We start from the raw sequence: 10,449 nt of genomic DNA, 5'->3' as shown, positions 1-10,449 counted from the left end.
AAGAAGCACAACTATCTTTCAGGCTATCCTCAGCTGCCTCTTCCTCCTCGCTCTTATCTGACTGTCCACTATTCAGTCATGGTGTGCTGCAAACAACCTCTGCCTCAATGCTATGAAGATTGAGATTGTTCGCTTTGGGACCCCTGCACCCGCTTTCCCACTCTCGCTCTGGTCGGTCTTTCTTGGCCCTGCGCATGCACCCAAATGCGAAGCAAGAAACCTGGGGGTCATCTTTGAGTCCACTCTCTCCTTCTCCTCTCACATTTCAGAGACCTCTAAAAAATCAAACTACCAGCTTCACCTCCTCAGAGGTACTCTACCTTTTCTCACTTTCCCCAGAGGCTCACTATCTCCAGAGCACTGGTTCTCTCCAGTCTGGACTATTGTAACAGCCGCTTACTCGCCCTCCTTGCCTCTGCTCTGCACCCTCTGCAACTCATCCAGAACAGAACCGCAAGTCTTATCCTTGGCCTCAAGCCCAGGGACTGCATCTCTCTGGCGCTGAAATCCCACCCCTGGCTTCCTGTGGCTGCAAGGATCAAGTTCAAGACCCTCTGCATTGTCCACAAGGCTTTCTGGGGCCTGGGACCTACCTCCCTGCAACACTGCCTATCTAAATACTGTCCCTCACAAGCCCTCCGCTCATCTACCTCCAACCTTCTGTGAGTGAGCCGCTTCTCCAGCAGAGATTTGGAGGGAGATCCTTATCCTCAGCAGGTGCCTCCCTCTGGAAAAGCCTCCCTGCCGCCCTCCGTCTTGAGCCGGATCTCCTTAAATTCAAGAAAATCCTCAAGACTTTCTTCTCCCTTTCCTTCTCTCTCCCTCTACCCTGCTAAGCCAGTTCTGTTTTCCCTCTCTCCCCTCATCTTCCTTACAGCACGCTGAATGGCCGTCGGGTGTACCTCAGAGTCTCACTGGTCCCTGGCACCCCGCCAGTCCTCTTTCGCACTTGCCTCAGGGCCCTACACCTCACCCACACTCATTGCACTTGAGAAATGTACCCTAGAGAGTGGCTCACTATGCCCCAGTCTCAACCGACCTAGTGCACTTGATCCTCCCTTCCCACCTCTGTGACCCTCTGTGCACTTGCTCGACCCGCACGCACCACGCCTGAAGATCGTATGTCTGTTCTCCCTTTTCCTCAGCCCTTAATTGAACTCTTAAAGCTGCATAATCGCCGCCAGGCCTATTTGCTTTCTCCCAAACAGTTAAATGTATTTTTTACTCACTTACTCTGCCTGTGCAGAGTATTATCGCCTCAGAATTTCAAGAGCGACTGTTGTTTTTTCCCCGTGTTCCCACCATCCTTGAGCGCTTTGAAACACTTGCCTGTGTATAGGAGCTATATAAATAAACAATACCATACCATAACGGGTGCTGCCGCGTGAAGGGGAAATGTTTGGGCAAACAGCCAGGCCAAAAGCTTACGATGAAAAACAGAAAAAGAAGGGCCAAGACGTATATCCAGCGGGAGGGAGTTCCAGGGAGCAAGGCCCAGAACTGAGAATCTGTTTTTTTGCTGTAACAGATTCATTTGCGTATTTGTCTGTTTTCGTTTTGCTTTGTTTGTTTTTTGTCTCTTCGTGTCCTATTGCTGGCGTTAAGCGCCCCTATGCCTACAGGCCCCCAAGATGATGCTATATAAATAAATTACATTAAAAGGCGTGACCTCCCTTCAAGTACGCGTTGATATTTGGGCAGAATAACAAGCTTTAAACAAGAAGAATGCAAAGTTCTTACAAGAAGAATGCAAAGTTCTTGTTGGGGAATATGGCATAATTCTTATAAATGGAATAGTGTGGGCTGTTGCAAAGAGGCTGTGTAAGATAGCACCCCGACTCTTGAAATGGGAGGCAGGACGTTTAGAGTCAAGCCGCAGCTGTGTTGTGTAATAAGCAGGTTGGGTAATTCGCTCTGGCACAAGAGTGGGCACAGACCGGTGATGCCAGTACACGTGTCTCTCTTTGCAAACAGTTGCCCTGCATCACAAACAATCACCGTCCTGTTCTCACGGCCATACATCGCCTTATTGTGTTTTTAAGTAGTGCGTTATGACGGTTTGTATCCAATGTAGGGCTTATGTAATGTTGTGGCGATGTTACACTCCATGAAGGTCTAAGAGCAGCGCCTTATAGGTTTTCTTTAGTGTCAGTTCCCTGTTTCTTAGTCCATGTCTTCAGTTCAGCTCTTTTATGTACATTCTGGTCCTGGGACCCCCACCCCACTTGCCCCCCCTGCACTAGTTCTCAGAATAGTCTCAGTTCAGCTCTTTTATATACATTCTGCTCCTGGGACCCCGGCCCCACTGTCCCCTCTCCACTCTAGTTCTCAGAATAGTCTCAGTTCAGCTCTTTTATATACATTCTGCTCCTGGGACCCCGCCCCACTGTCCCCTCTGCATTAGTTCTCAGAATAGCCTCAGTTCAGCTCTTTTATATACATTCTGCTCCTGGGACCCCCTGCCCCACCTTCCCCTCCGCACTAGTTGTTTATATGCACATTATTTGGAGGCCATGGATTTGTGAACTTTAGTATTCCAATTGTTTGCAAATATTCTAATAATACAGCGTTCTGGCTTTTGCTGTGGACTACTACCTGGTAACCCTTAGGGAGATTAAGACCAGCGTGCCCCCCGCCCCCACACAAGCAATTCACATGCCCTAATAAGCCTTTCGCTTATGTTACAGGGGGCCCGCTATGGACATCAAGTGGGCTCCCGTAGTGCCATGAACACCAGAACTAGACAGGCCCAATGCCTGTGGGGTTTGGACCCTGTCCTGGTCATCCAGCAGGCCCCATGGTGCTATTGGACTCCAGCACCATTGGGGGAGGGGGCACAGCCAGCCATGCCCATGACCATGCTGACCTCTGCCACCGTACTAGCATGAGGGTCCCACTGCATCAGGGCATGCAGGCCCGTGCCTCCACGTGTAGGCCTGAAGGCCTACATAAATGAGACACAGTCTCAGTCGTTCCCCTTGGGAGTCTGCAGCCGTTCTGGTGCACGTTTCTGCAGAGGCTCCTTTTATTAGCTTGGACCATGATACAGTCATGGCCCATGTTAAAAGGGCAATACACGGGAGGGACACATTCCCCTTAAAGGGTCAACACACTTGGGGAGGATCAAACACCACACTCCTCCTTTTCCATACAAACAAACAAATGTTACTAAAACATAAACAATCCCCTCCGCCTGTTGCAGAACGACATTACTTAGGCTACTTCCGAAACATAGGACCAACACCACTAGGAAATGCCACTGCTACAACAGGAGATCACACAACACATATCAACACATAAACCGCAGGTTGTCGGACTGCCGGTGGAGATGATGACAGTTCAACCACATACTTCAAACCCTTTATTAACCTGGGGACAGTGGAACTTCCACCACTGAATGATGCAATTTCTAGCTCCGGGCACCATTTAAAAGATGCCTACAATCTTACGGGAATACAGCAGCACATTAATTTAACTAGACTACATGAAACACATGCTTTCCATAAAGGCCTCCATTATTTAACTCATGGTTACTGCATCCTCTCTGGGTGCTTGCAGGATTGCAGGCGACCAGTTCACGGTGTTCCAGTGTCCATTCAGGATAGTAATTCCCACAGGTCCAGGTGTGTTGATGTTATAGTTCAAAACCGGTAAAGCCGCACCTGGTGGCACCAGGGGGCACCTCGGCTTAGTCCCTTGATGTTGGGGAAGTCAGCACTATGCCAGTAGCAGGGTAACCCGGTGATCCTTCCCTCTGTCCCTCCTCACCTTGGTCTTCTGATGGACTTCCTGAAATGTCTGTCTTCTTTCCTTTTTTCTTGAAGAGATAAGGGCGAGCTCCCCAGGAGGCCACCTTGCCCGAGTTGTGAACACTATTAGCTATTAGCGCCATGGTTCATGCCGGTAAAATACCGGCACCGCCTTGGCAGAAAGGGGAATTACCGCCCCATTCCAAGGTTGGCGGGGCGGTAATTCCCCCTTCCACCATTGCCCTTCCCCATTCCCATTTTTACCCCATAGGGCTCAATGGGAATGGGGAAGTTGCTAATTACGGTACCGCAAATTGTGGTACCGTAATTAGGTCCCTGGGTCCCTTTGTGGGTTGGTTTTTAAGGCCTGCAAAAAGCAGGCGTTAAATCCCCCAACCCGCAAAGGGACCTCGTAGTAAGGCGGTAAGGATTTACCGGTACCGGTAAATCCTTACCGCCATCCGTGTAATGAGGCCCTATGAGCGCAATGACCTGTGAAACATGGGTTGCAACGGTCGGAGCCTCATACTGACGGCTGGTAAATAATGGCAGTGGCCATCTTGGAAATAAGCTAGACTGCTCATCTCGCAACGTGAACGATGTTGCCACATAATGCAATGGAGCTGCCAGCGCTTCCAAAGCTGTCATGGGCGGAATATGACACCCGGCTGCACCAGATGATGATGACGACCGGGCAGGGGTGGCAGCGCTTTGTTCACTCCCCTCTTCCTTGGCCATGGTCCCCAAACAGGAGTGTCTTGTCACAGGAGGGTACACAAGCACTCGTACTAAGCTGTAGCCCTCTCTTGTTCATAGCACTTCTTCTTCCAGGTGGTGGACTTGAAGTCTGCGTTGGCCGGACACCGATGACTGGGTGTAGCCGGGTGTCTGGGCCACTTTACTGTCCATCTGGCTCCCACATGGAGCACATTCTAGTCCACCACCATTTCGGCCCCGGGATCATCAGTTGGAGCAGGGGCCTTCCTTTGATCATCACTAGCACCGACATGGAAGCCTTACCCCCTGCATTGCAGGTTGCTGCATTTCTTGTCCGTCTCTGTCCTTGATGTGGGGCGCTTCGGGATGCCCGGGAACCCTGCAAGGGTTTGCCTGTTCCTTTGTTTTGCCTTCATAGTGCCGACGTGCAGCGCTTTATTTTCACCCTCACATTGGCCCGGCCATGCTGCAGCTGGGGCTACTGGCCCAGCAGAGTGCTGCCTGTGTTGCTGTTGAAGGCGGGCATCTTCTGCGCACTGCTCTCACTGCTTGGTGAACCGGGCTATTGCCAGGGCTCCTGTGCTTCCAGCCCTGACACTAGAGTACCCTTTGTTCAGCAATTTACAGATGTCGCTCTTGAATTGGCAGATCATAAAATGCAGGCAAAACCAAACAGCATGCAGTAATTTAGGATAGACCCACACTCCGCAGCCAGAGCACTAAGTAGGGAGGACAAATTATGGCAATGACTTCCTCCTCTCCTGCATGCTTGATAAGGTACATGTCACCGCTCCCAGGGTCCCGGGACACTGCAGGAGCACAAACAAACGGCTGAACCCCTTGGCATCAGCAACCGGGCTACTACTGTGTTTGCAAGTGTGGCTGATCATGTTTACGGGCCACTGCCCCGGGGCCGCTTTTGCAGGGTTGTCACATTTGCTTTGTATGCTTGGCATAGATGGCATTAATTTGCTTCTTCAGTTTGAGGATTTCCTCGGCATGGATGGCAATGTCTGTGGCCTGACCCTGCATGCCGCCTGATGGCTGGTGGATCGTGATACGGGAGTTTGGTAGAGAGTGTCACATGCTCATAGATCCTGCAGCGAGATGCAGAGACCCCATTCTGGCCGCCTGCCCCACCCACCATGTACAGATGGGGTTCAGGATGTACTGCATCGTGTCATAGATCGCTAAGCATGATGTCACAGAACCACCCGGGCTGCCGATGTACATGCGGATAGGCTTCTTGTTGCTTTCAGAATGCAGACAAAGAGTTGTGCGGTCACTAGACTGGCCAAGGAGTCATCGATCGGGCCCATAAGACAGATGATACTTTCCCTCAGCAGCCTGGAGCAGACATTGTTTGCCCGCTCTCTGTGCCCCGTCTACTCCGCCATGATGGCGATGAGTGGTCTGCGGCATAGTGAGGTCTGATGCAGCTTCCAACATGGTGACCCAGCAAGGCTCCCTTGCTGGATACCCTAAGCACTCCCAACATCACGCAGCCGCCGCTCATTCACCTCTATCTCTTTCACTGCGCTTGTTGTGGAGCGCTATCTTCTTTATTTCACTGCAGGGTGGCCCAGGAGGATCTGTCCTGGGCAGTAGGGTCTTCATTTTAACTGCTGGCGGCCCAGGCATGTCGGTTTCATAGGTCTGACCCCGGATCATCTTTCACTTCAGCTCCGACATGGAGCTGCTGTACTTACAGTGCCGGCGGCCCGCCGCATAGCCACTCTCTGCCCCATCTTTCAGTGCTACGCGGATGACACTCAGCTCATTTTCAGGCTCCCCTCAGCCACCTCTTCTCCTTCTCTCATCTCTGACTGTCTGTCCGCCATCCAGGGGTGGTGTGCCGCCAATGATCACTGCCTCAACGCCAGCAAGACAGAGATTCTCCTCATTGGCACTCCTGCTCCCTCCTTCCCTGTCTCTCTCTGGCTGGCCGCTCTTGGCCCTCTTCCTGCTCCCACCTGTGAGGCCAAACACCTTGGGGTAATCTTCGACTCCAAACTTTCCTTTTCTCCTCACATCTCTAAGAAGTCACACTACCAACTGCACATCCTCAGAGGTATTCTTCCTTTCCTCTCCTTCCCCCAGAAGCTCACTGTCTCCAGAGCTCTGGTTCTCTCTAGGCTGGACTACTGCAACACCCTCTTTTTAATCTCTGCACTGGCTCCCTGTGGCGGCAAGAATTAAGTTGAAAACCCTCTGCATTGTCCACAAGGCCTTCTGGGGCCTGGAACCGCAATACCTTCAACTTTCTCTCTCTAAATGCCTTTCTTCTCGAGCACTTTGCTCATCCACCTCCAACTCCCTCAGGGTTAGTCGCTTCTCCAAGCAGCAAGTTGGTGGTATATCTCTTTCCTCTGCTGGGGCCTCCCTCTGGAACAGCCTCCCTGCCTCTTTGAAATTTGAGGAGAACCATCTCCGGTTCCGGAAGCACCTCAATACCTTCTTCTTTGCTTTTGCTTTCTCTCCCCCTCTCCCTTGCTGATCTCCTGGCCGAATCTGAAACTGCACTGGTTTACCTGGCTGCCCTCTGGTCTTGGGCCCAGGTGCCCTCCCCCCCCGGCCAGTTGCACACCTGCACTGCCCTCCTGGCAACTTTTGCACTCAAGGACTGTTTCTGTATCCCTACAGCCCCTACTAGCACTTGACACCTTATGCCTGCACTTACTCTTGCACTTGCCACCAGCTGGCTGCACTTCTTATCCTATTTATTCTATTCATTATCCCCATTAATTCACTGTTCATCCCATGTTCTGCACTGCCCCCCCTTGCACTTTTCTCCTTCCCCCCTCCACCGCACTTGCGCGATCTCAATGTCATCTGGCCTAGTAGGATCGCTGTCTCTGTCTTCCCTCTGTTTCCCCTCCCTTGCCTCGTCGTGCCTTGAAACACTCGTGTATAGGTGCTTTATAAATGCCATATCATATCATACTGCTTTCGCTGGGGCCGCCGGCACAACAGAGTGCTGGCGCCCTGCCCATGCAGCGAGCAGCCCATGTGCACAGCTTTCACCACCCGGCCTGGGACACTTTTGTTTACTCCCCAGCTCCGGGCTGGAGCAACGCTGCACCACCAGTCCCCTCTCCCAAGCGGGAGACGTTGCTTTCTTCAAGCAGCGCCGATGAGTGCCACTACGGGACTCATCTGGGTCGGGCCTCCCCTGACTGGAGCGACAGCTGGAGTATGCATGCACACCACCTCCCTCTCTGGCAGGTGGTGTATTTCTTCTTTTGGACACCAGTTGCCACAGGGGCCGTGAGGCCCACAAGGGGGGGCTGCGGGTGGACCCTTCCCAGGCCACACGAGCCACAGCCAGGGAGGGTCCACCAGCAGGGTCTGGGTCTCCCTCCTTTTTTTAGTTGTTGCGGCTGGAGTTACTCCATTTGTTCTTGCAGCCACTTCTTTCATTGCTCCGGGAGGGGGTGGGTGCTCCCCTCCATATTTCTAGCGGCACACCACTGCCTACGGTGGTGGGCGGGTGCTCCATAACTTTTCGATCTGCAACGGAGCACATCCCACTCACCCTCTCTTTGCGGTGGATGCCGCAGAGGGGCGTTGGGCAAACTCCCACCCCCAGCCGCACGTGCACCCCCTCAGAGGGCCGCGGCCTGGGGAGATCGCTGGCAGGGCTTCCCCATCATTTTTCTCCACCACCCCGACGGGGATGGATGCCACTCCTGCTCACATGCAGCAAAGGCTGCTGCATTAGCTCCCCAAGGTGGGGATAACTCTGTTGCTCCTTCCAACGAACACACACAAAGAAACAAGAGAACAAGAATACAGGAACCGAAGGGACAGGGGTTCTCTGTCTTCGTCACCAATGTTACAGCGGGCCTGCTATGGGCATCGAATGGGCCCCGTATTGCTATGAACACCAACACTAGACAGGCCCAGTGCCTGTGGGGGTTGGGGCCTGCCGTGGTCATACAGCAGGCCCCATGGTGCTTTTGGACTCCAGCACCATTGGGGGCACAGTCAGCCATGCCCATGACCATGCAGACCTCTGCCACTGCCTACATAAATGAGACACGGAGACACAGACTCAGTCGTTCCTCTTGGGAGTCTGCAGCCATTCTGGAAGGTTCTGCAGAGGCTCCTTTTATTAGCTTGGGCCAACAGTCATGGCCGATGTTAAAAGGGCAATACACAGGGGAGGGACACATTCCCCTTAAAGGGGCAACACACTTGGGAGGGTCGCACACCACAGCTTCCTCGCCTTCAAAGTTCATGTGTGCCTAAAACTGTTCTGGCATATGGCCCCACCTACACAATGCACATGGGGTTCTCCCCACTTTGACCGTATTTGTATTTGTATTTGTATTTATTTCATTTATAAAGCGCAGCCAGGCCCGGGGGCATATGGGTGCGTAAGTTAGATCTGGTTACAGTTACAATTAGGTGCAATAAACAAGGGTTACGTTACAGTTACAGAAAGTTACATACTTAGTATTGCAAATACATACATACGTAATCTAAGATAAATACATTAATTACAAGAGTGTGCCGTCAGCAGTCAATCGTGCTGGGATCAGGACGGTTAGGCTGTCATAGAGTCCATGTTGTGAAGCCAACTCTTCGTGTTGTGTTTGAATAGGCTAAATGAAGGTTCTGCCCTTAAAAGCGCGAGGAGTGTGTTCCATAGTTTAGAAGCTTCTACGGGGAAGCTGGCTCCACCCGAGTTATGGAGTTTGAATCTCGGTATGGACATAGTGACAGCTTGTGCTGCTCTAAGTGGTCTTGATGATGTGTGAGGTGTAAGTTGGTTGGTAAGGTATGCTGGTGCAAGGTTGGCCCTGGCTTTGTGTGTAAGGGCCAACGTTTTGAGGGATATTCTGAGTCTCCTGGTTTCCCTGCTGTACCTCCAGCCATAAATCATGTGCTCCCCCAAACATGTTCACCTAATTCCCTAACCCTACCTACGTCCTATTATTGCTTTAATACTCTAACTTTCACTACAAGTAATACTAGCTACCCTCTATTTTTTTATTTAAAATGTATACAGTGCTAACTAAGGCCCAAAAGGGGGTAAAGTTGCTGGCAGGAACGGGAGGGGAAGGTTCAAAAGAACTAAAAGCAACAGATTAGCAAGAAGAAAAGAACCGCTTAAACAAATGTGTTTCAAAACTCTCCTAAAAACAGCATAGTCGGCCAGAATTCTCAGGTCAATAGGAAGCGCATTCCACAAGCTGGGTGCCAACACGGAAAACGAACGACCTCCCAAATGTTTCCGACAAAATTCAGGAACATTTAGAAGCAGATGCAGAAGCAGATGCAAACTTGGGCGCAGGTTTCTTGCTGGCCAGTATTTTTCCAATTTGTATTTAAATAAAATGGGGGCCAGCATCATAAAATTCTCGATGGACTACACAGAGAGTCTTAAACTCAATGCGAGTAATCACAGGGAGCCAGTGCAGGCAGAGAAGCAGTGGCAGGGACAAAGTCAAGCGAGAGGCCACAAGTGCCAAACAGGCCGCAGCATTCTGCAGGACTTGCATCCACTGAATTTGATACTTGGGTTGGCCCAAGTATATACCATTACAGTAGTTTAATGAACTAATTACTGTGGACATCATCAAGGATATCCTATTATCTGCGGGAAGCAGAGGAAGACTTTTTCAGAGAGCCTTCAATCTCCCAAACCCTGCACTACAGACAGTGGAAATCTGGGCTTCTCGAGACCCATTGGGGAGAAGTTTGACTCCAAGATTCTTGACAGAAGCACATGGGGCGGGGAAGGGGGCAAGGGACTCAGGCCAATAAAGCGAGGTCCAAAGATGGTCTCTCTGCTGGGGACCCACCACCAGCACCTCCGTCTTACTGCAATTCAATTGCAGCCAATTAGCTGTCATCCAGATTCCCACTTTCTCAAGGCAATCTCATAACCTTTCAGGGGAAGTCAAGGCAGAATATGAGCTGAGTATCATCTACATAGGAGTAAAAAAAAAGTACTCCACATGCAGTGATAAGCTCG

General features: G+C 51.3%; 1 pseudogene; it reads right to left on the bottom strand.

The window, feature by feature from the left end:
* Window positions 1-5,396: 5,396 nt before the first annotated feature.
* LOC138452772 (ATP-dependent Clp protease proteolytic subunit, mitochondrial-like) overlaps window positions 5,397-10,449 on the bottom strand; it is a 30,336-nt pseudogene continuing 25,283 nt past the window's right edge.

The sequence above is a fragment of the Ambystoma mexicanum genome, chromosome 4p (genome assembly GCF_040938575.1).
Source record: "Ambystoma mexicanum isolate Mex_15411 chromosome 4p, UKY_AmexF1_1, whole genome shotgun sequence".
NCBI lineage: Eukaryota > Metazoa > Chordata > Amphibia > Caudata > Ambystomatidae > Ambystoma > Ambystoma mexicanum.
The sequence above is the reverse complement of the archived record's forward strand: the minus strand, read 5'-3'. Positions and strand labels throughout refer to the sequence as shown.